The sequence below is a fragment of the Aquarana catesbeiana genome, linkage group LG07 (assembly GCF_042186555.1).
Source record: "Aquarana catesbeiana isolate 2022-GZ linkage group LG07, ASM4218655v1, whole genome shotgun sequence".
Classification (NCBI taxonomy): Eukaryota; Metazoa; Chordata; class Amphibia; order Anura; family Ranidae; genus Aquarana; species Aquarana catesbeiana.
In genome coordinates, this window is record NC_133330.1 from 130,724,757 (window position 1) to 130,751,325 (window position 26,569).

The window sequence follows — 26,569 nt, forward strand, 5'->3', positions numbered from 1 at the left end:
CCGGGCCAGAAAAACCTCTGGGCAATTCTCTCCCTGTTTTTTTCGATGCCGAGCTGTCCCCCCCATGGATGCAAATTACCCCAATAGTACTGGGGTGTAGTTTTGTGGGGGTCACCACACTACCAGAGTCTAGCAAGGCTGTGAGGGGCTTTCCATCCACTGAAATAACACACATCTGTTTTTTAATGCGACTCTGACATGATGCAGTACATGCGACCTGTGCAAACAGAGAAATGCGTCTTTTCATAAAAGCATAATCACATTGCATAGGTTCCCCATCTATAGGACAGTTTGCAGCACTATGCCCTAATGCATGGCAACGAAAACACCGTATGTTGCCTACCCCTAGTCCTTCTTAATGGCCCCAAAGACCTTCCTGGCTTCTTTGGCCAGTCTCAAGGTCTAGGACTCACAGTCTCATCATCTGTAACAATAGTCTTATCAAATCAAAGCTCTTGAACCCCAGAACAGTCTTACCAGAACCACTGGGAGATCTTGCACCCCTAGACACTCCGTAGTGGGGCGTAAATGGGTTCACCAAGTCCTCAGTAGCACTGTACCTCTCCACTAGGTCCACCAGTTGGGCCGCAGTTTTGGGGTCCCCCTGTCTGACCCATTTCCTCAGGGCAGCAGGGAGCGCACGCAGGTACCGGTCCATTACCACACGCTCCACGATCTGAGGGCTTGTCAAGGTCTCTGGCTGCAACAACTTCCTGGTGAGGTGGACCAGGTCAAACATTTGTGAACGGGGTGGCTTGTTGCTGAAGTAGGACCACTGATGCACACGCTGGGCCCAGACTGCCATGGTGACACCCAAGTGTTTGAGTATCTCTGTCTTTAGAGTCTCATAGTCCTGGGCCTTATCTGGTTCTAGATCAAAATAGGCCTTTTTGGGTTCTCCTGTTAGAAATGGGGCCAACAGACCTGCCCACTGCTCTTTTGGCCATCCCTCGCGGACAGCAACTCTCTCGAAAGTCACAATGTATGCCTCAACATCATCCGCAGGTGTCATTTTCTGTAGGTGGTAGGAGGCACGTGCCATCTTTGGTTCCACTGGCACAGGAGGTGGGGACCCCTTCAGTCCCTTACGATGGAATGAATCCGAGGTGAAATGTACCTATTATCGTGTATCTCACCTCGCATACCGTCACAATATATATATATATATATATATATATATATATATATATATATATATATATATATATATATATATATATATATATATATATATACACATACATACACATACATACATACACACATACATACATACACACATACATACATACACACATACATACATACACACATACATACATACACACATACATACATACACACATACATACATACACACATACACACACACACACACACACACACACACACACACTTTATATAATTTGTAGTTTGCTTAATTTTAAAAAATTTAACAAGACCCTTGTTATCTTATGATATTGTCATGTCTATCTACATATGAATCGTCTGGTTGTAAGTATATTCAGGCCGAAAGTATAATAATATTGATTTCTCTTTAACCACTTGACGACCGCCTCACGCCGATTTACGTCGGCAAGGTGGCACGGACAGGCAAAATCACGTACATGTACGTGATTTGCCTTCCGCGGGTGGGGGGTCCGATCGGACCCCCCCCCGGTGCCCGAGGCGGTCGTCTTTTCTCCCACGGCGATCGGAGATGAGGGGGAGGCCATCCGTTCGTGGCCCCCCCCTCGCGATCGCCGCCGGCCAATGAGAACATTCCTTTGCTGCTGTATGCTAAACAGCAGCAAAGGAAATGATGTCATTTCTCCTCGGCTCGGTAATTTCCGTTCCGGCCCGAGGAGAGAAGACAAGTGAGTGAGTGCACAACACACACACACAGTAGAACATGCCAGGCACACAAAACAACCCGATCCCCCCCCCCGATCGCCCCCCCGATCCCCCCCCAATCACCCCCCCCCCGTCACAAACTGACACCAGCAGTTTTTTTTTTTTTTTTTTTTTTTTCTGATTACTGTATTGGTGTCAGTTTGTGACAGTTACAGTGTTGGGACAGTTACTGTTACCCCCCTTTAGGTCTAGGATACCCCCCTAACCCCCCCTAATAAAGTTTTAACCCCTTGATCACCCCCTGTCACCAGTGTCACTAAGCGATCATTTTTCTGATCGCTGTATTAGTGTCGCTGGTGACGCTAGTTAGTGAGGTAAATATTTAGGTTCGCCATCAGCGTTTTATAGCGACAGGGACCCCCATATACTATCTAATAAATGTTTTAACCCCTTGATTGCCCCCTAGTTAACCCTTTCACCACTGATCACCGTATAACTGTTACGGGTGACGCTGGTTAGTTTGTTTATTTTTTATAGTGTCAGGGCACCCGCCGTTTATTACCGAATAAAGGTTTAGCCCCCCGGTCGCCCGGCGGTGATATGCGTCGCCCCAGGCAGCGTCAGATTAGCGCCAGTACCACTAACACCCACACACGCAGCATACGCCTCCCTTAGTGGTATAGTATCTGAACGGATCAATATCTGATCTGATCAGATCTATACTAGCGTCCCCAGCAGTTTAGGGTTCCCAAAAACGCAGTGTTAGTGGGATCAGCCCAGATACCTGCTAGCACCTGCGTTTTGTCCCTCCGCCCGGCCCACCCAAGTGCAGTATCGATCAAACACTGTCACTTACAAAACACTAAACGCATAACTGCAGCGTTCGCAGAGTCAGGCCTGATCCCTGCGATCGCTAACAGTTTTTTTGGTAGCATTTTGGTGAGCTGGCAAGCACCAGCCCCAGGCTGCGCCAGATTAGCGCCAGTACCACTGACACCCACGCACGTACCATACACCTCCCTTAGTGGTATAGTATCTGAACGGATCAATATCTGGTCCGATCAGATCTATACTAGCGTCCCCAGCAGTTTAGGGTTCCCACAAACGCAGTGTTAGCGGGATCAGCCCAGATACCTGCTAGCACCTGCGTTGTGCCCCTCTGCCCGGCCCAGCCCAGCCCAGTCCACCCAAGTGCAGTATCGATCGATCACTGTCACTTACAAGGCACTAAACGCATAACTGCAGCGTTCGCAGAGTCAGGCCTGATCCCTGCGATCGCTAACAGTTTTTTTGGTAGCATTTTGGTGAACTAGCAAGCACCGGCCCCAGGCAGCGTCAGGTTAGCGCCAGTACCGCTAACACCCACGCACGCAGCATACGCCTCCTTTAGTGGTATAGTATCTGAACGGATCAATATCTGATCCGATCAGATCTATACTAGCGTCCCCAGCAGTTTAGGGTTCCCAAAAACGCAGTGTTAGCGGGATCAGCCCAGATACCTGCTAGCACCTGCGTTTTGCCCCTCCGCCCAGCCCAGCCCACCCAAGTGCAGTATCGATCGAACACTGTCACTTACAAAACACTAAACGCATAACTGCAGCGTTTGCAGAGTCAGGCCTGATCCCTGCGATCGCTAACAGTTTTTTTGGAAGCTTTTTATTGAACTGGCAAGCACCAGCGGCCTAGTACACTCCGGTCGTAGTCAAACCAGCGCTGCAGTAACACTTGGTGACGTGGCGAGTCCCATAAGTGCAGTTCAAGCTGGTGAGGTGGCAAGCACAAGTAGTGTCCCGCTGCCACCAAAAAGACAAACACAGGCCCGTCATGCCCATAGTGCCCTTCCTGCTGCATTCGCCAATCCTAATTGGGAACACACCGCTTCTGCAGCGCCCGTACTTCCCCCATTCACATCCCCAACCAAATGCAGTCGGCTGCATGAGAGGCATTTTTATGTCCTCCCGAGTACCCCTACCCAACGAACCCCCCCAAAAAAGATGTCGTGTCTGCAGCAAGCGCGGATATAGGCGTGACACCCTCTATTATTGTCCCTCCTGTCCTGACAATCCTGGTCTTTGCACTGGTGAATGTTTTGAACGCTACCATGCACTAGTTATTAGCGTAGGGTACAGCATTGCACAGACTAGGCACACTTTCACAGGGTCTCCCAAGATGCCATCGCATTTTGAGAGACCCGAACCTGGAACCGGTTACAGTTATAAAAGTTAGTTACAAAAAAAGTGTAAAAAAAAATATATATATATAAAATAAAAAAAAATAGTTGTCGTTTTATTGTTCTCTCTCTCTATTCTCTCTCTCTATTGTTCTGCTCTTTTTTTACTGTATTCTATTCTGCAATGTTTTATTGTTATTGTTATTATGTTTTATCATGTTTGTTTTTCAGGTATGTAATTATTTATACTTTACTGTTTACTGTGCTTTATTGTTAACCATTGTTAACCATTTTTTTGTCTTCAGGTACGCCATTCACAACTTTGAATGGTTATACCAGAATGATGCCTGCAGGTTTAGGTATCATCTTGGTATCATTCTTTTCAGCCAGCGGTCGGCTTTCATGTAAAAGCAATCCTAGTGGCTAATTAGTCTCTAGACTGCTTTTACAAGCCGTGGGAGGGAATGCCCCCCCCCCCCCACACCGTCTTCCGTGTTTTTCTCTGGCTCTCCTGTCTCAACAGGGAACCTGAGAATGCAGCCGGTGATTCAGCCAGCTGACCATAGAGCTGATCAGAGACCAGAGTGGCTCCAAACATCTCTATGGCCTAAGAAACCGGAAGCTACGATCATTTTATGACTTAGATTTCGCCGGATGTAAATAGCGCCATTGGGAAATTGGGGAAGCATTTTATCACACCGATCTTGGTGTCATCAGATGCTTTGAGGGCAGAGGAGAGATCTAGGGTCTAATAGACCCCAATTTTTTCAAAAAAGAGTACCTGTCACTACCTATTGCTATCATTTGCATTCCCCGAGATAACAATAAAAATGATTAAAAAAAAAAAAAAATGAAAGGAACAGTTTAAAAATAAGATAAAAAAGCAAAAAAATAAGAAAAAAAAAAAAAAAAAAAAAGCACCCCTGTCGCCCCCTGCTCTCCGGCTAAGGCGAACGCAAACGTAAACAGCAATTGCACCATGCATGTGAGGTATCGCCGCGAAGGTCAGATCGAGGGCAGTAATTTTTGCAGTAGACCTCCTCTGTAAATCTAAAGTGGTAACCTGTAAAGGCTTTTAAAGGCTTTTAAAAATGCATTTATTTTGTTGCCACTGCACGTTTGTGCGCAATTTTAAAGCATGTCATGTTTGGTATCCATGTACTCGGCCTAAGATCATCTTTTTTATTTCATCAAACATTTGGGCAATATAGTGTGTTTTAGTGCATTAAAATTTTAAAAAGTGTGTTTTTTCCCCAAAAAATGCGTTTGAAAAATCGCTGCGCAAATACTGTGTGAAAAAAAAAAAATGAAACACCCACCATTTTAATCTGTAGGGCATTTGCTTTAAAAAAATATATAACGTTTGGGGGTTCAAAGTAATTTTTTTGCAAAAAAAATAACTTTTTCATGTAAACAATGAGTGTCAGAAAGGGCTTTGTCTTCAAGTGGTTAGAAGAGTTGGTGATGTGTGACATAAGCTTCTAAATGTTGTGCATAAAATGCCAGGACAGTTCAAAACCCCCCCAAATGACCCCATTTTGGAAAGTAGACACCCCAAGCTATTTGCTGAGAGGCATGTCGAGTCCATGGAATATTTTATATTGCGACACAAGTTGCGGGAAAGAGACAAAATTTTTTTTTTTTTTTTTTTTTTTTGCACAAAGTTGTCACTAAATGATATATTGCTCAAACATGCCATGGGAATATGTGAAATTACACCCCAAAATACATTCTGCTGCTTCTCCTGAGTACGGGGATACCACATGTGTGAGACTTTTTGGGAGCCTAGCCGCGTACGGGACCCCGAAAACCAAGCACCGCCTTCAGGCTTTCTAAGGGCGTGAATTTTTGATTTCACTCTTCACTGCCTATCACAGTTTCGGAGGCCATGGAAAGCCCAGGTGGCACAAAACCCCCCCAAATGACCCAATTTTGGAAAGTAGACACCCAAAGCTATTTGCTGAGAGGTATAGTGAGTATTTTGCAGACCTCACTTTTTGTCACAAAGTTTTGAAAATTGAAAAAAGAAAAAAAAAAAAGTTTTTTCTTGTCTTTCTTCATTTTCAAAAACAAATGAGAGCTGCAAAATACTCACCATGCCTCTCAGCAAATAGCTTGGGGTGTCTACTTTCCAAAATGGGGTCATTTGGGGGGGGGTTTGTGCCACCTGGGCATTCCATGGCCTCCGAAACTGTGATAGGCAGTGAAGAGTGAAATCAAAAATTTTCACCCTTGGAAATCCTGAAGGCGGTGCTTGGTTTTCGGGGCCCCGTACGCGGCTAGGCTCCCAAAAAGTCCCACACATGTGGTATCCCCATACTCAGGAGAAGCAGCTAAATGTATTTTGGGGTGCAATTCCACATATGCCCATGCCCTGTGTGAGCAATATATCATTTAGTGACAACTTTGTGCAAAAAAAAAAAAAAAAAGTGTCACTTTCCCGCAACTTGTGTCAAAATATAAAATATTCCATGGACTCAATATGCCTCTCAGCAAATAGCTTGGGGTGTCTACTTTCCAAAATGGGGTCATTTGGGGGGGGGGGTTTGTGCCACCTGGGCATTCCATGGCCTCTGAAACTGTGATAGGCAGTGAAGAGTGAAATCAAAAATTTACACCCTTAGAAATCCTGAAGGCGGTGCTTGGTTTTCGGGGCCCCGTACGCGGCTAGGCTCCCAAAAAGTCCCACACATGTGGTATCCCCATACTCAGGAGAAGCAGCTAAATGTATTTTGGGGTGCAATTCCACATATGCCCATGCCCTGTGTGAGCAATATATCATTTAGTGACAACTTTGTGCAAAAAAAAAAAAAAAAAGTGTCACTTTCCCGCAACTTGTGTCAAAATATAAAATATTCCATGGACTCAATATGCCTCTCAGCAAATAGCTTGGGGTGTCTACTTTCCAAAATGGGGTCATTTGGGGGGGGGGGTTTGTGCCACCTGGGCATTCCATGGCCTCTGAAACTGTGATAGGCAGTGAAGAGTGAAATCAAAAATTTACACCCTTAGAAATCCTGAAGGCGGTGCTTGGTTTTCGGGGCCCCGTACGCGGCTAGGCTCCCAAAAAGTCCCACACATGTGGTATCCCCATACTCAGGAGAAGCAGCTAAATGTATTTTGGGGTGCAATTCCACATATGCCCATGCCCTGTGTGAGCAATATATCATTTAGTGACAACTTTGTGCAAAAAAAAAAAAAAAAAAGTGTCACTTTCCCGCAACTTGTGTCAAAATATAAAATATTCCATGGACTCAATATGCCTCTCAGCAAATAGCTTGGGGTGTCTACTTTCCAAAATGGGGTCATTTGGGGGGGGGGGTTTGTGCCACCTGGGCATTCCATGGCCTCTGAAACTGATAGGCAGTGAAGAGTGAAATCAAAAATTTACACCCTTAGAAATCCTGAAGGCGGTGCTTGGTTTTCGGGGCCCCGTACGCGGCTAAGCTCCCAAAAAGTCCCACACATGTGGTATCCCCATACTCAGGAGAAGCAGCTGAATGTATTTTGGGGTGCAATTCCACATAGGCCCATGGCCTGTGTGAGCAATATATCATTTAGTGACAACTTTTTGTAAATATTTTTTTTTTTTTTTGTCATTATTCAATCACTTGGGACAAAAAAAATAAATATTCAATGGGTTCAACATGCCTCTCAGCAATTTCCTTGGGGTGTCTACTTTCCAAAATGGGGTCATTTGGGGGGGGTTTGTACTGCCCTGCCATTTTAGCACCTCAAGAAATGACATAGGCAGTCATAAATTAAAGGCTGTGTAAATTACAGAAAATGTACCCTAGTTTGTAGACGCTATAACTTTTGCGCAAACCAATAAATATATGCTTATTGACATTTTTTTTACCAAAGACATGTGGCCGAATACATTTTGGCCTAAATGTATGACTAAAATTTAGTTTATTGGATTTTTTTTATAACAAAAAGTAGAAAATATCATTTTTTTTCAAAATTTTCGGTCTTTTTCCGTTTATAGCGCAAAAAATAATAACTGCAGAGGTGATCAAATACCATCAAAAGAAAGCTCTATTTGTGGGAAGAAAAGGACGCAAATTTCGTTTAGGTACAGCATTGCATGACCGCGCAATTAGCAGTTAAAGCGACGCAGTGCCAAATTGGAAAAAGACCTCTGGTCCTTAGGCAGCATAATGGTCCGGGGCTCAAGTGGTTAAGACTGCATATGTGTACATTATTATTATTATACAGGATTTATATAGCACCAACAGTTTCTGCAGCGCTTTACAACATGAGGACAGACAGTACAGTTACAATACAAATCAACACAGGAGGAATCAAGAGAGCCCTGCTTATTAGCGCTTACAATCTACGTGTAATGATCACTTAGTGCCCCTGTTCCTCATTCCAGCACCCGGGTGTTGGCTGTTGCTTTTCCCTGTCTGTGTTCACCTGTTAGCTGATTGATCTGGTCTGTCACCTGATATAAGCAAACCGAACACTTTAGCCCTCGCTTGTGATACATTTATGCCGTGTACACACGGGCGGACTTTTCGACCGGACTGGTCCGACGGGACGAATGCGTCGGACAATCCGACCGTGTGTGGGCTTCATCGGACCTGCAGCTGACTTTTTCGGTCGAAAATCTGACGGACTTTAGATTTGGAACATGTTTCGAATCTTTCCGACGGACTCGAGTCCGGTCAAAAAATCCGCTCATCTGTATGCTAGTCCGACGGACGAAAATCGACGCTAGGGCAGCTATTGGCTACTGGCTATCAACTTCCTTATTTTAGTCTGGTCGTACGTCATCACATATGAATCCGTCTGACTTTGGTGTGATCGTGTGTAGGCAAGTCCGTTCGTTCGAAAGTCCGTCGGAAGTCCGTCGAAAGTCAGTCGGAAAGACCGTCGGACCTTTGATGCCGAAAAGTCCGCCCGTGTGTACACGGAATTACCTGCATTGTTCTAGATCAAGCCTCCCATTAGTCTGCCTTGCTTGCTGTTGGATCCCCTGTGTATGACCTGGATTGGATACTGGACTATCCCCTGAACTCAGCCTGCCTTTTACCTGGAACGGATACTGGATTATTCCCTGAACTCAGCCAGCTTTATCACCTGAACTCAGGGGCGGCTCCAGCCAATTTTTTTTGCAGGTGCTAGGGGTAAAAGTGGGGGCGCTAAGTCTCAAAAGCATGAAAATAAACAAAAATGAAGGTAGAGACACCAAACGACATTTGGAATAGAAAATAAGACATTTATTGTCTTAAAGCGGGGGTTCACCCACACCGCCAAAAAAAAAAAAAAATATTAAAAGCCAGCAGCTACAAATACTGCAGCTGCTGACTTTTAATACATGGCCACTTACCTGTCCCAGGGTCCAGCGATGTCGGCAGGGGACGCCGCCATCCTAGGTGAGGGAATCAGGAAGTGAAGCGTTGCGGCTTCACTTCCCAGTTCCCTACTGTGCATGCGCGAGTCGCGCTGCGCGTCCCGAGTGGTCCCCGCTCTCTCCTGGGAGCTGTGTGTTCCCAGGAGACAGCGCAGTGGGGACAGGAAGAGGCATAGACTCCCATGGGAGTCTATGCCGGAAGTGGGTGCAAATACCTGTCTTAGACAGGTATCTGCACCCCCCTCCCCCCTGAAAGGTGCCAAATGTGACACCGGAGGGGGGGAGGGTTCCGAAAAGCGGAAGTTCCATTTTTGTGTGGAACTCCGCTTTAACAATTGATTAAAAAAAGTGCAATAATCACAGGAAGACTGTAAACACAGAAAATTAAATGTCATGCCCTGGAGAGAACATATGAAACCAGCAGAGGAGAAAGTCCATAGAACCCAAGAGGATTCCCTTTTATGTGAAATTAAATCAGGTGGCACATTGTCCTACTCTGGTTTGATCATATCTCCCACTGGCTACAGGAAGTCAGCTATGACTTGGCTTCAGGGCTCCTTTGTGATGCACATACAGTGGGTATAGAAAAGAACCACTCCCTCTAAAATAATCACATTGTGGTACATCCAATTGAGAATTTTTTTCCAATCCAAAACAGTCTTCATTTCAGGCTGCAAAGCAACAAAATGTGATTTTTAAGGGGGGGGGGGGGGTCCTTTCTATACCAAATGTATGTGCATCACAAAAAAGCCACCTGGTCCATTTGCAGTGGATACATGCAGTTAAGCATTCCCAGTAAAGAACCAAAACCCATCAATTTCTGCAGAGGCTATGGGGTACTGGATCCAGAGAAATTTAGATCCACAAAAAATGCACAGGATGGAGTAAACCATAAATGCAATGGCAAGCAAGCCTAGGCCATTAAGTCACAGAGCAAGAAAGGAGTCCAAGTCATAGCAGACCTATGCTGTGGCCTGTGGGAGATATGATCAAACCAGAGTAGGACAATGGGGTTTATTTACTAAAGCTGCAGTCAGAGTGCAAACTCAGGCTCATTTCTGCATAGAAACCAATCGACTTCCAGGTTTCATTGCCAAAGCTTAATTGAACAAGCTTAGGTTAGAAGCTGATTGGCCCCCATGCACAGCTGCACTAGATTCTGAGTGCACCAGTTTTAGTAAATCTATCCCAATGTGTCACTTGGCACATTTTCAGTGGTTACAATGGGCACCATAACGCAGTTAAGCATTCATAGTAAAGAACAGAAACCCATCAATTTCAGAGGATATGGGTTTGTGGAATTAAGCTTCTCTGAGTCCAGTTGCAAACAATGCACAGGATGGAGTAAACCATGAATGGAAAGCAATGCTAAACCATTAACAGGTGACAGAACAAGAAATGATACCAAGTCATAGATGACATATGCTGTGGCCTGTTGGAGACATGATCAAACCAAAGTAGGTGGAAAAAGTGAAGCACTGTGAATACTTTCTGGATGCACTGTATGTACACGGCACACAAAAAAACCTATGCCTTCATAAATCACACATACACCTATGTTTATTGGCTGCCAACAAAATTCACAGCAAAACAGCAATATTATTAAACCGCATCAGAGAAACTCAAATATGTACTTGGCACACATGCCATTTTTCATCAACACAGACTAGGCCCTGCATACTAACTTGAGAACCTAAAATTGTTACAGACTTCATAAATCAAAAGTCACAAATTTGGAACTGAACTACACAGTAAATGTATAGCTAACTGCTTCAAAACATGTCAAACATGAAACCTGCATTACTGTCCCACAAGGCTCAGACTTCAAACCATTTGCAGAATGCAAAGGGTTAGTTCAGCTTAACCAAAAAAACTGCCAATGCAGATAAGGGGTGCATGCAGATATAAAAAAACAAACAATGCTTGGCTAAGGTTACATAATGCCCTTGCATTGTCCACATGTACTCAAAACTGCACAGCTCATGCCTAGACAGTTTTTGCACGTTGAGCTAACCCATTAACATAAGCTAACTGCCAGTCTTCAACAGAAAATACTATTATGCTCACATCATTTAGAAAGAAAAGTTTTCATGAACCTACCTTAAAGGAGAACCTGGGAGTATTTGGTGGTTTTGGATGACAGGAAGAATGTAGTATGTGATGATCTGTAGACAACGATTGCTGTTGGGAGAATAAAAATGATTCCAAGCACTGGTAAAAACGCAAACAACAAAGCACTAATTTACAGCATACCCAGGACCAGGGGCATATCTATCGCGAGGCAAACAAGGAGTTTGCCTTGGGTGGCATTTTTCAGGGGGGCAGGGCTGCCCCCTGCCATCTGTGCAAGTGTTTAGAATTAAATCTAGAGCAGCGTCACAGAAAAGCAGGGAAGAAAGCTGTGCCTTCCTGCTAAATTGGGCTACCATGCAGGGGCAGAACTACCAGGGTCACAGGGAGCCCCGCTGCAATAGGCAGTATCAGTGGCAGTATCGGTGGCCCTCCTGCAAACCGGGTGCTGACGTGAGGCTTGAGTCCTCCCGCACACACCAAGCCTGTCACCATTATGTCCCACACGGCAGCAGTATGACTGCAGGGAAGATGACTCTGCGAGCAACAAGTGAAGCACAAGCACAGGGAACTGCTGGCCCTGCTGAGGAGCGACCTGAGAAGGAGCTCCATCTATGGACTGTCACCTGACCTCTCCTTAGATTGTGAAGGGTTGTTCCTGAAAATATCCCTTGTTTGCAAAGCTAACCATCTTTGTTAGCTGCCTTAAAAGAAAAAAAACATGTTCATTCCACCCAAAGCAGACGTCTCAGGTATTTGCCCTCACACTCCATGCCTCTCCCCCCATCTCTTTCCCTTTCTTCCATTTCTCTCTTTTTCCATATCCCCTTCCTATTTCTTCCCCTATCAGGGTGGGGGGAGCACTGTGGCAGGCCAATGAGGGGTTTGAGGGGAGCACTGTAGCAGGCTAGTGGGGGGGAGGGGTGGGGTGTTACTACCTCACAGTCCACCAGAGACCCCAAATAGCCACTTGAGAAGGGGTGGGACAAAATTTAAATAGAGTATGCCCCAATTTTAGTCTTGCCTAGGGCAGCAGAAAACTAAAATACACCACTGCCCAGGACAAAGTTAACAAAATTTGACATACCTTAGTAAAATAAGTGGTTGTTGGTGATCAGGAGAAAGCAGTAGCAGCTTGACAAGCATTCAATAGATGGCAGTGGATGACCAGCAGAGAGCAGATATCAGTGACAGATTGGCCTTCAGCAACTGTTGAGTCAAATATGACAAGTATTGAAAGTGGTTGTAAAGTCATTTTTTTTTCTTTAAAATATTGCTTTATATTTTTTTATATTGCATGTAAATGCTCTGCATTTACAGTGAACCGAACAGCTCAGAACCTTCTCTTCTGGGGTCCCTTGCCAGCAATTTTGGCTCTTTTGCTTCTGTGTCTGTCCACATAGCAGCTAGCTATGAAGGCAGACATGTGGGCTTTGTTCTCGAGCTGGGTTGTGTCCATGGACACACAGCCCGGTCCGGCCACACCACTTAGCCTCTGCTCAGCCTCACTGAGTTTAATTGACAGAACCAGGAGCCAATGGCTCCCCCTGCTATCTGCAAGGCCTGTGAGACCACAAAATGGGGAAAGAAAAGCTGAACTTTGTGAAATTTGTTGCTGGTTAGGGATCAAAAGAGTGGTAGATGACCTGAAGATGGAATTGGCACCCAGTAGACAGCAGCGGACTGGCAACCAGCAACTGTTGGGGCAAGAGTCAATTCTGAGCACAGCCAACATTCCACACAACAGAAAGTGATATTAAAATCTTGTTTTAAAAAGAACAAAGAAAAAAAAAACATTTTATACTTACCTGCTCTATGCAATGGTTTAGCACAGAGCAGCCTGGATCTTCCCAAGCAGGTGCGCTCCTGAGACGCACCTCTGAATGTCCATTCACACACAGAGCTAAGCCCGATTAGCTCTCTGGCTGTGATTGACAGCAGTGGGAGCCAATGGCTACTGCTTCTGCCTCAGCCAATCAGAGGTGAGTACCCACAGAGCCGAGGCTCTCGTGCACATCGCTGGAGCATGATAGGACTCAGGTAAGTATTAGGGGGGTGCTACACAAGTTTTTTTTTTTTATCTTCATGTATATGATGCATGAAGGTAAAAACCTTGAGCCTTTACAACCACTTTAAGATCAGACCCAGGACATGACTCAGAACGCATTGCAGGAACCTACCTTAAAGCAGAACTTTGTGGAACTTGTTGCTGGTTGTGGATCAAAAGAGGCAGTAGTGGATGACCTGAAGATGGAATTGGTACCCAATAGTCGTAGATAGCAGAACTTTGTGAAACTTGTTGCTGGTTCGGAATCACGAAAGACAGTGGTGGATGACCTGAAGATGGAATTGGCACCCAGTAGACAGCAGTGGATGAGCAGTGGACTGGTAACCAGCAACTGTTGGGGCAATAAGAAGTCAATTCAGAGCACAACTAACATTCCACACAATATAAAGTGATAAATTCTTGTGGGTTTTTTCTTTAAACATTTTATACTTACCTGCTCTGTAATGGTTTTGCATAAGAGCAGCCTGATCCTCTTTTCAGGTCCCCTGCCGACACTCCTGCTGAGTGCCCCCCAGAGCAAGCAGCTTGCTCTTGTGGCACCCAAGCAGGAGCACTCCTGGGATGTAGATCTATGTGTCCATTCACACAGAGCCATGGCTCGGCCTGGCCCCCTCCCTCCCTCTCCCTATTGGCTCACTGCCTGTGATTGACAGCCAATGGCTCCCACTGCTGCCTCAGCCTGCCAAAAGGAGTTAGTCCCCACAGATTCTAAGCTCTCGTGCACATTGCTAAAGAATGATGAGGCTCAGGTATTAGGGGGTGCCACACAAGATTTTTTTTTTTTAAGGAGAAAACCTTGAGCCTTTAGAACTACTTTAAGAGCAGGCCCAGGACATGACACAGAAAGAACACATTGCAAGAACCTACCTTAAAGCGGAAGTAAACCCATCCATAAAACCGTTTCATTTCCGGCACGTGCCGGAAATGTAACACTCCCATTGGTTGTGCTCTCAACCAAACTGTCAAGCCATCCAATGGCTGGTGTCATAACTGATCACATGTGCAGCATCATGGCAGTTGTGGATTAAACAGAGGCAAAGATGGCAGCTTCCTTGGCTGAAAACGATAGGGGGGTTTACCTACACTTTAAAGCTGAACTTTGTGGAACTTGTTGCTGGTTCTGGATCAAAAGAGGCAGTGGTGGATGACCTGAAGATGGAATTGGCACCCAGTAGTCGTAGACAGCAGTGGATGAGCAGCAGACTGGCAACCAGCAACTGTTAGAGCAATAAAGAGAGGCAATTCAGAGCACCACCAACATTCCACACAACAGATCGAAAATACTGTTTAAGAGCAGACCCAGGACATGATTCAGAAAGAACACATTGCAGGAACCTACCCCTAAAGCTGAACTTTCTGAAACTTTTTGCTGGTTGGGGATCACAAAAGACAGTGGTGTAGCTAGAATTGGCACCCAGTAGACAGCAGTGAATGAGCAGCGGACTGGCAACCAGCAACTGTTGAGGCAAGAGAAGTAATTCAGAGCAAAGCTAACATTCCACACAACAGATAGAAAGTACTGTTTAAGAGCAGACCCAGGACATGACGCAGAAAGAACATTGCAGGAACCCGCCTTAAAGCAGAACTCTGAAACTTGTTGCTGGTTGGGGATCAAAAGAGGCAGTGGTGGAAGACCTGAAGATGGAATTGGCACCCAGTAATCGTAGACAGCAATGGATGAGCAGCAGACTGGCAGCCAGCAACTGTTAGAGCAATAAAGAGGTATTTCAGATTACTGCCAACATTCCATACAACAGATCGAAAGAAGTGCTTAACCGCTTTGGGACCACCCCATAGCAGATTTACTGCTACAGGGTGGCCGCTCTGTGCAGAATCACGCATTTATACACATGATTCTGCACTTTCAGGCTTTTACACAGTGTGAGCTAATCAGCAAAACCCATGGACCGAATGTCCACCGGGACCCATGATCATTCAGTACTCTGACAAAATGAGTAAGTAAACAAGGCAGATTGTCTTCTGTACACACAGAATGACATAGATCCTGTGTTTATGAAGCAGAATCACTGATCCATGTCTTCCAGTATGAAAAGGACCTTCCCCACAATTAGCAAGCACTCCCTAGGCACACATTTAACCCTTTGATCGCCCCATATGTTAAGCCTTCCCTGCCAGTGTCATTAGTACAATAACAGTACATATTTTTAGCACTGATCACTGTAATAATGTCACTGGTTCCCAAAAGTGGCAGTGTCCAACATGCTCACTGAAATAGCGCAGTTCCGCTATAAGTCGCTGATCGACACCATTACTAGTAAAAAATAAAAATTGTATATCCTTGTACATATATATTCGTTTGTAGACACTATGGGGTTGATTTACTAAAGGAACAGACTGTGCACTTTGCAAAGTGCATTTGCCCTTAGAAAGTGCAATTGCTGCAAAGCTTAGTACATGAGGTAAAGCTTCACTTTGGAAAGAATACCCAATCACGTGCAAGGAAATAAAAAAAAAAAAAAAACAGCATTTTTGCTTGCACATGATTGGATGATGGAAGTTATCAAAGCTTCTGCTCATTTACTAAGCTCTGAAGCAAAAGCACTTGTAGAGTGCAATTGCACTTTGCAAAGTGCACAGTCTATTTGCCTTTAGTAAATTAACCCCTATAACTTTTGTACAAACCAATCAATATATGCTTATTGAGATTTTTTTTTTACCAAAAGTATATAACAGAATACATATTGGCCTAAATTAATGAAGAAATTTGATTTGACATTTTCTTATTGAATGCTTTATAGCAAAAAGGAAAATACTGGGTTATTTTCAAAATTGTGTCTTATTTTGCTTATAGCGTAAAAAATAATAAAAACGCAGAGGTGATCAAATCCTACCAAAAGAAAGATCTATTTGTGGAGAAAAAAAAGGACACACATTTTATTTGGGTACAACATCGCACAATTGTCAGTTAAAATAACACTGTGCCGTATTGCAAAAAATGGCCTGGTCAGGAAGGGGGTAAACCTTCCAGAGCTGAAGTGGTTAAAGTGATAATCAAGTCTTGTTAAAAAAAAAAAAAAAAACCCACACACCAGTTCTGTGCCCTGTACAGTGTAATGGTGCGCTCTAATGGGGATAATCATCATTTGGGTACTGACTGTACTGATCTGGGGGGCATTCTAATGATTGCAGTGCTAGTGCCCAGCAGCCCAGGGAAAATCAGAGTGCCAAGAATAGACCACAGGGCAGAATGTCTCTTACAACAGCTCAGCTCAGACTCCAGATTAGGCTGTCTGCTGCTGACAGATCAAATGAGACTGAGGACTGCAAAGTGATGTCTCACTCCCCCCTCCCCCTCTCCAGGCTCACTCAGCAGCAGCTCCCTTATAAAAAGAAAAGCCAGTAACAGTCAGCAACCATCCTTCAAATGCTTCCTCCTCCTCCATGGACAAACAACAGGAAACCCCCCTTCTCCCCCCCTGCTCTTGTGTCTGAATAGCACAGCAGACTCAGTCAGCTCCCTGCATACAGCAGCTCTTCTCCCTCCCCAGCGGTCTACCATGTAAAGAATCAGCCAGCTCAGCTGTTAACATACCTTCAGGCTTCTGGGCTGGGCTGGGCTGGGCTGGGCTGGGCTGGGCTCAAGCTCTCTCTCAATACCATGCTTCCTCCATCCCCTTCTTTTGCGCGCCAAATGCAGAGGCACCATGTGTCACAGGGTCTTTTATAAGGTTGCACCTCTGCACAGCACTCTGGATCAATCCGCCCCCTCTCAGCCAGATCTAACTAAGCATCAGCGGCTTATGCGGCTGTATCCCTCCTCTTCAAAAAAGAGTCCCCAGCCAAGCAGGGCAGGATTCGCATCAAGTAAAATATATTTTTTCTTTAAGCCCGGGTTCACACCATAATTCACTGCGGACCGCACAGGAGCGCTGTGCGTCCCTGTTCACCGTTTCAGGGACGAATCAGGGCCGATTCTATGCCTGAATTCGGCCCTGAAACGCAGCCAAAGACGCACAGCGTTTTTGTGCAGTGCGCACCGCAGCCGCCCCGGAGATATGTGAACTGGCTCCATAGGGAGCCAGTCACATTCTCCTGCTATGCGAATTAGATGTGCAGAAACGCACATCTAATTCGCATAGGTGTGAACCCGGGCTAAATGTGCACATTTTATGCCACTACCTCAGTGGAATTTTTGGGGGTGCTATGAGGGTGCTTGAAGATATTTTGGGGGGGCTTCAGCACACCCAAGCACCCACCTAGCGCCGCCCCTGCCTGAACTGCCTTTGAACCATGCTGTCTGCTAAACGGCAAGTACCTGTTTGTTTTGCTCAGTTCGCATCTGCCCTTGCATGGTAGCCAGACACTATAGCATTGTGTATAAGTCCTGGGGGCAACCAAGTACCAGTAGGCCTGCTTGTCTTAAGGGAAAGGGGACTGCTATAGGTGAAGCACACAGTAGCCAGCTATAGTGTCTGACCACCTGCGTTGGGGTAGACATGAAATTATCACAAGCCTTTAACAAAATTTTCTGTCAAGATGGACTCTGCACAGGCTCGCTTATTTGCTGAGGAACTTTACAAACTGACACGCCAAGCCTAGGAACTGTCTGTGCATGTAAACGCACCTCCAGCAGTAACGCAGGAGCCAGAGCCCAAAGTTAACCCGTCTGACCGTTTTTCTGGTGACCCCCATGTGCTTTCTAACTTTAAAAATAGTTGTATGCTATACTTTAAGCTCAAGCCACACTCCTCTGGTTCTGAAGCACAGCGGGCAGCCTAATTATTACATGGTTGCAGGGGGATCCCCAGCCTTGGGCGTTTAGTCTCCCTGCAGATGACCCAGTCAGAGGGTCAGTTGAAGCCTTTTTCAAAGCCTTAGGTTTACTGTATGATGATCCTGACCGTGCCAATTCAGGTGAAGCAGACCTTAGGTCACTACATCAAGATAAACGCACCGCTGAACAATGCTGTTCTGATTTCCACTGCTGGACACCTGACTCAGGATGGAATGACCCCGCTCTAAGAAGTCAGTTCAGGTTAGGCTTATCAGACTCCATCAAAGACTCCTTAGTACACTACCCTGAACCAAAGTCATTGAATGAAGCCAGGCAAGTAGCCATCCGCATAGACAGGCATTTACGGGAAAGGAGTACAGAGAGGTTTGTTTCTTTGCCCCCCCTGTATGCTGCCCACCTTTTCTTCATTTCCTGAGCCCTCTCAACCCCTCCAGGAGGATGAGCCCATGCAAATTGGTGCTACCCCTTTATCCCCTAGGGAAAAGGCTAGAAGGAGATCTCAGGGACTCTGCTTATACTGTGGCAACCACTGCCACTTTGTCGCTAGCTGTCATAATAAGCCAAGAAACACCAAGAATCTAGTGCAGGTGGGGTCTGCTTCTATGGATCACATTGTGTCTGTTTCCCTCAGAGATGGCTTATTTGTTCCTGCACAACTTAGTTCTGATAAGTTTTCTCACCACCTCTCTGCTTTCATTAATTCTGGCGCTGCTGGCAATTTCATATATAGAGACCTAGCACACCGTCTACTGATTCCAGTGACTAAGGTACACAGACCCTTCTCAGTTTTAGCCGTTGATAATTCTCCCTTATTCATTGGCCTGGTGACCTTGTGCACAGTACCATTACCCTGACCACTGGGGAATCGCATAAGGAGACAATCAGCTTCTATGTGATTTCATCTCCTGCTTATGCCCTTATCTTAGGGTACCCCTGGCTTAAACTGCACAACCTGCATATAGACTGGGCTGCAGAAGAGATTGGGTCCTGGTCCAAGAATTGCATTAAAACCGCTGACCAGTTGCCCATGTATAAGTTAACTCTTGTGTGTCCAGTACCAGTCACATGCCCTTTTTCCAGTCCTATTCAGATCCTGTTCATGACAACGTTTCCAAATGTGACTCCAGTTTACATGACCATGTGCCTTTTATATGGCTCTGTTATAACAAAAGACGCTGACAAGTCTATTGAATTCTCTACAGGTCACCTCTCCAGCCTAGAAACCGAGCTTATCCGTTGTCTCGTAGCCTTGAGCCCTGTTTGGAAACTTCCTCTAAATCCTGGATTACCCCTGCCTTTGCCTGTTGCTAAACTCCCTTGGATACACAACCAGGCTAACTTGTCCGCAAGTACCACAGTCGCTATGCCTGGTGATGCAGGCTCAGTCGGCCCCTGCATTGGTTATGCTAGTCCAGCCCATGCACGTTGAGCTTCCTACTTCTCCTTATTCTGGACATTCTGCTGATGCGATTCAGACAGTGGCTACACCTGGCGATGCAGCCCAGTCGGCCACTGCATCAAGTATGCCAGTCCAGCCCATGCCCATTGAACTTCCTGTTTTTTCTTATTCAGGACTTATTCAGCTAATTTGGTTAATCACACCAAAAGTTATTCACATTAAGCTATATTTTACAACGCTAAAACATTTAATGTGAACAGCTGAATGTAAAAAGAGCTTAATGTATTATAATGTGCCTAAACCTCAATCAATTGTCTTAGAAACTTTGCACAGACAAAGTTCTCAACTTCCCAAACCTATCCTATAAGTTTCATGCATTTTGGTGTTCCACAAGGCAAACTAGGGACATTAAGCTTGTTTTTTGGGGGAGCTTAATGTGGCTTAATGTGCAAAAAAAGAGTTGAAATGTTAACCAATTTCCCCTAAACTTCACACAATAGAAGACTCTGTCTATGTCAACATATTCTGAACATTTGGTAAATCACACCAAATGTTTTTCACATTAAGCTATATTTTACAATCCCAAAACATTTGGCTTAGTGTAAAAAGGGCCTAATGTACAATAATGTGCCTAAAGTTTAAAAAAATTGTCTTGGGGGGGCAGGAGGCGGAGCCTAGCAGAGCAGACATGCATTGTTAGAGCTCCACACCGCTGAGGAGAGAAGAGAAGGAAAAGCGGAGCCTGCAGGCTCAAAAGGTATCCATTTGAACCTTTTTGCCCCAGGGAACAAACTGTGAAAGTTTGGGCAGGAAATATGGTACTGGGAGGAAACCGTGGCAGAAATAAAAATAACCTCACAAAGAGCTCACAGGCACTCACTGCAGCTGAAGCAGCTCCAGTCACCTCACAAGATACAGCATCAGGGCGCTCTCACAGACAGAAAATGTCACAGCAAGACTCTCCATTTGAGTCAGATACAGAACAAATCCTCTCACAAACTTCTCCACAAGCCTCCTCAGTATCCCCAGTAATATTATTACAATTTGAAAAGATGCTTCATAAGGCTTTAAAACAAACCTCAGACCAAATAACAAAAAGCCTAACCAAAGAAATAAGAGCTGGGAAACCGCACCGCAGCCTTAGAAATAAAAATGGATGAAATTGAAATTACAACCCAAGAAAATATAACAGAATTGGAACAATTAAAAAAAGAGAATTTAATACTTCAAACTAAGCTCGAAGATTACGAAAATAGAGCCAGACGTTCAAACTTGCGCATAAGGGGAATACCTGAAACTGTGACAGACCTGCAATCTACTATTACTGCTCTATTACAAGAACTAAAGCCAGATATCCCTATTGAACGTTTAGAACTGGACAGAGTACACAGAGCCCTCACAGCCAAAAAGAAAGATGGACCCCCACGTGATATAATCACAAAATTTCATTATTACAGAACGAAAGAACAAATACTAATTGCTGCAAGAGAAAAAAAGGAACTTAATTTTCAAGGACACAATTATCAAATTTTTGCTGACCTATCCCAACTTACTATTACTAAAAGACGATCCATGAAACCCCAACTAATGGAACTGCAACGCCACAACATTATGTATCAATGGGGCTTCCCCTTTTCAGTCAGATTTAACTACCAAGGTACAATTTACAGAAGCAGATCAGCAGATGAACTACAATAAACCCTTTTAAAATGAAATCTGACAGAACCCACAAGCAGCAACACTCCCACACGCAGAAGAATGGCGTCATCTTCACCTTCAGGCAGCACCCAGAACATTTCAGAACAAAATGGGAATCATCATTCTCACAAAAGAGGCCGTTATGCCACATCATCCATGGACCAAGAAGATTCAATGGACTGACATCCTAATTCCTGATATCTCTTCATTTATTATACTAAGAGATGGTTCTCTATAAAAAACCTATATTTATAACTGAATGTAACTGCATTCTGATAGTCGCACACTGTGTGGGATCATGTTACATTCCAGTTATATTTCTTATTACTTCTGATTCATATAGCCTTAGAATATATAAGTGAAATAAGGAAATTCTTGTTCAGTTATATATTATCAGGTAATAACAATAGATTTATTACTTTTTAGGACAAATATGTTCAATAATCCAGAAGTAATGGAAGCTTTTTCTTTCTTTTCTTAAAACAAATATATTATTACCTAACTAGTTCCTAGAATTATGTTTTTGTTTATTCTAATCTGAAGCAATACAACCTCAATTTTATGAGTTAACATATCTAAACAGTTACATATGAATAAAATATGTAATTGTTTACTCTAAAAGGGTTAAAATCCCAAAATAATTCAAACTATCTTCATCAATACCAAAGTTATTAACAGTACCTTTCTAACTGAATTATTTAGCCTAGGGCAAGACTAACCATATACAACCACCCTGGAATAAATAATTTCAACAAAAACTATATTCTGCACTCCAATTAATGAAACATCATTTTGATGTCTTTTGACATAGCACTTCTCTCCTGTAAGCGGAAGATCCGTGTACCCCCATTAGCCCTCCTCATTCTCCCAACCATATTATGTGGGAGTGTGACGAAGGCACTTATTCCCCTGAGAGAGATATTTATTCTCTTTCACGGGTAAATTGTGATTACTTGCAAAAAATAATTTATACAATGTATCATCTAATCTCATATGTTTTTTGTTTACTCTTTACTCCAGAATTCACTGGTTTCTTTTCTATCTATTCATCTCTTCAGTCCACACAGGTTGATCTGCGCAGTCAGCTCTGCATAACAAAAAGTAAGTCAAAACTATTTGATCTATTGCCATAGCACCACTGAATATACTTTCCCTGAATGTTCAGGGAATAAATGTCCCTCAAAAAAGGACCAAAGCCTTCCGTACTTTCCATAACAAGAAGGCTCACATAGTATGCCTCCAAGAAACACACTTCACCAAAGATTCTACTCCAAAATATATTTCTCCTTTTTATCAACAAATTTACACGGCTTCTGCCTGTACCAAGCAAAGGGGAACTCTAATTGCATTTCACCGATCCACACCATTCACCTTATCATCAGAAATTAAAGACCCAGAAGGTAGATACCTGATACTCATGGGTTATATAATGGATACAGCAATCACGGTGATTTCCTACTACGCTCCTAACAAACAACCTACACCATTCCTCTCACATATATTACAAGCGATTAATACACACAAAATAGGAACAGTGATAATGTGTGGGGATTCGAACCAGGTCCTCCTCCCATTTCTAGATAAATCACCTTTTACACCATCCAAAATAACCTCTAGATTACCTTTTTCTCAACTTCTTTCCAAATACAATCTGGTAGATTCATGGAGAGAAAGTAACCCAATGAAAAAGAAATTCACTTATTTTTCGCACCCTCATCAAACCTTCACCAGAAAAGATCATATTTTTCTAACAATAGGAATGATACCAGAAATTATTGCATCAGATATAATTCCGATTCCGTGGTCTGACCATAATGCAGTATACACTACTATAGCCTCAGCCATACCAAAAGCGCATGACCCAACGTGGTACTTACCGGACATAATGCTCAAACACCCACTACATCAGATGGCCATTGAACAAGCTTTAAAGGAATACATATCAATTAATAATACAACAGACATCTCCCCAATAACACTGTGGGAAGCTCATAAGCCTGTCTTGCGTGGTACAATACAAAGACAAATGGCACTATTTAAACGGGAACGCAAAAATCTAGCAAAAAAACTAGAACTCAATTTTAATGCAGCCTACATATCATTTCAAGATAATCCATCTCAGAGTACAAAATCTCATCTGGAAAAATCTAGATTGGAATACGATCTATTTCTCACTGAGTCAGTTGATAAATCCCTCAAACGCTCCAAACACAATTTCTACATGAATACAAACAAACCAGGTACATATTTGGCTCGGGCATTAAATTCAACTAACAGATCTTTCAAACCAATACGTTTGAAATTATCAAAAAATGTTTACACTTGTAATCCAGTTAAAATAGTCCATAAATTTCACTCACATCTCGCAACTTTATACAAGACAAACAATGAATTTAATCCTACAGAAGCTGAATCCTTCTTCTCAAAAATAACCTTACCTGAGTTATCTCAGAATCAAAAAAGCAGTTTGGATGAGCCTATAACTATAGATGAAGTTGCTAACGCCATAAAAGACCTAAAACTTAACAAAAGACCAGGCCCAGACGGCTACTCGGCTTTATACTATAAAACATTCTCAGAAATACTCTCTCCCATTCTCACTGAAACTTTTAACAAACTTCTAGATGGACATTCTTTTCGGCAAGAAACACTAATGGCAATTGTTTGTATGATCCCAAAACCCCTTTCTGATGATACTTCCTGTGTGAATTATCGGCCTATCTCTCTGTTAAACCTCGATATTAAATTATTAGCAAAAATAATAGCAAAACGCCTCAATAGCATTATAGGAAAATGAATACATAGAGATCAAGTAGGCTTCATGCCAAATAGACAGGCAGGCGATAATATACGCAGGGCAGTGTTATTGGCACATATTGCTAAAAAACGGAAAATCCCTTTATGTTTTCTATCTCTCGATATTAAGAGGGCATTTGACACAGTATCCTGGCAATATATGCAATATTCATTACAAAAATGGGGTTTTGGACCCCACTTTTTAACATGGATCAAAGCATTATATAATAAACCCAAAGCTTATATAAAATATGCTGGATACAAATCTGAAGCCTTTAATATCGAAAGAGGTACCCGACAGGGTTGCCCATTATCTCCCTTATTATTTGCCCTTATACTCGAACCCATGGCCCAATACATCAGAACAAACCAAACTATAACTGGCATTGAAGTAGGAGGTATTACACACAAATTATGTATATTTTCAGACGATATATTACTTTTTCTATCATCACCACAGGTCTCTGGTCCTAACTTAATACCAGCTCTTGATGGATTTGCAGCCCTATCCGGCCTTATGATTAATCCTAAGAAATGCCTAGTGCTTAATATTTCACTCACAAACATGGAATTGATCCCAGCTAGGGCTGCACTCCCATTCACATGGGCAGAAAAATCAATCCCATATCTTGGAATTCATTTAACAGCATCTCATTCTGACTTATTCTCAACCAATTATCCTCCTGTATTAAGACAGATCACAAATCTAATAAAACAATGGTCGCAACTTCCTTTATCCTGGATAGGGAAGATTAATGCAATCAAAATGACTATTCTACCCAAATTGCTTTATCTATTCAGAGTCCTCCCTATTCCAATTCCTTCCTATTTTTTGAGAATAGTACAAAAAAGAGCAACTTCGTTTATATGGGGCTCTTCTAAACCACGTATACCTATACACACACTACATCTTCCCAAAAATAAAGGAGGCCTGGGATACCCTAATTTTACTAACTACTACAGAGCAGCACATTTGGCCAGTGTGTCCAAATACCATGCAAAACAGGAAATCCCATTATGGGTATTTATAGAGGCTTCAGAAAATGACCCTCTATTAATATCAAATTTATTATGGCTTGATCCTAAAGACCGCTTTAAAATTCATAATCCCATAACTAAACACTTCTTATCTCTCTGGGATAAACTAAAAACCAAATATCAGTTACAATCTCCACACAATCCTCTCCTTTCTTTTATCAGAAATCCGGCCTTTTATCCGGCATGGATCTACCCAAATTCTTTTAAAGCTTGGACAACATCAGGCATTCAGACACTAAATGACTTCATAGCATCTAAATCATTCCTTTCATTCCCATCGCTTAGAGAAAAATATGATCTACCAAACTCTGAGATATTTAGATATCTCCAAATCAAAAATTTCTATACACCATTCCTAAAGGGGGATACACCATTATCCCAATTATCCATTTTTGAATCAATCTGTACAAAAGATCCATTTGCTAAAGGTACAATTTCATCACTTTATAATCAATTATATGGAGTAGCAAATCTTAATAGACCCTCTTACGTTCAGAGGTGGGAGGAGGACCTGGGACGAACTTTAGAAGACACGGACTGGTCTAATATATGGCTCACATCTAAGTCATCTTCACCCAACATCTTGGCACTGGAGACAAATTATAAAGTCCTAACTCGCTGGTACCTTGTACCCGCTAGAGTGGCAAAATATTCACCTAATACCTCAACTCTTTGTTTTTGAGGATGCCCAGAAATAGGCACATATTTACACATATGGTGGACGTGCCCAGTAATCCAAACCTTCTGGAAGGAAGTCTTCGTGATTGCATCTAAAATATTTAAAAAAATAATACAACCATACCAATACATCCATATTTAACTTTACTTAATCTAAAACCGGAATGGTTAACACTCTCTCAATTCAAACTTATGATCCAACTAATAACGGCTGCAAAACAAACAGTGGCCAAGGCATGGAAATCTCCTACATTGGTACTAGCAGAAACAATTCACAGAATGAATAATACAATGTCCCATGCTAAGATGGTAGCCATCGATCAAAATCAAATTCCAAAATTTGAAAAACTTTGGCATCCTTGGATAAAACAACAGTTCCTGTCAAATTTCAATGACTCTGTCCTGTTGCCATGGTAACAGATTAAATGACTTACAGAGACACCCATTCTAAGGCTTCAAAGAGAACTAAAAAGAATAATAAACTGATGAGCCGGACAACCTTGTGGACCATACCTCTACCTTTCAACCCTTTTTCTTCTTTCTCTTTCCTTTTCTCCACCTTACGATTAAAGCTCATTATCAGAATTTATTTGACCTATATACACTCTACTTGTAAACAATATGTATAGTAGGTATAAATCATTTAAATACCTACAAAAGTAACTAAGGAAATGATATATATCTTTAATTTAGGTTTACGTGAA

General features: G+C 43.1%; 1 long non-coding RNA gene across 2 annotated transcripts in view; it reads right to left on the reverse strand.

Annotated features, from left to right (window-relative positions):
- The window catches only part of LOC141102476 (uncharacterized), a 346,298-nt gene that overhangs the window by 87,739 nt on the left and 231,990 nt on the right, over positions 1-26,569 (reverse strand). The window contains exons 2-6 of one of the 2 annotated variants that reach the window (XR_012235119.1): positions 14,840-14,957; positions 14,584-14,717; positions 13,613-13,831; positions 12,520-12,641; positions 11,463-11,543 (exon numbers count right to left, since the gene is read on the reverse strand). This is a non-coding gene — a long non-coding RNA (uncharacterized lncRNA). The remainder of the gene's footprint in view (positions 1-11,462; positions 11,544-12,519; positions 12,642-13,612; positions 13,832-14,583; positions 14,718-14,839; positions 14,958-26,569) is intronic. The other variant, XR_012235120.1, reaches the window with a different exon arrangement.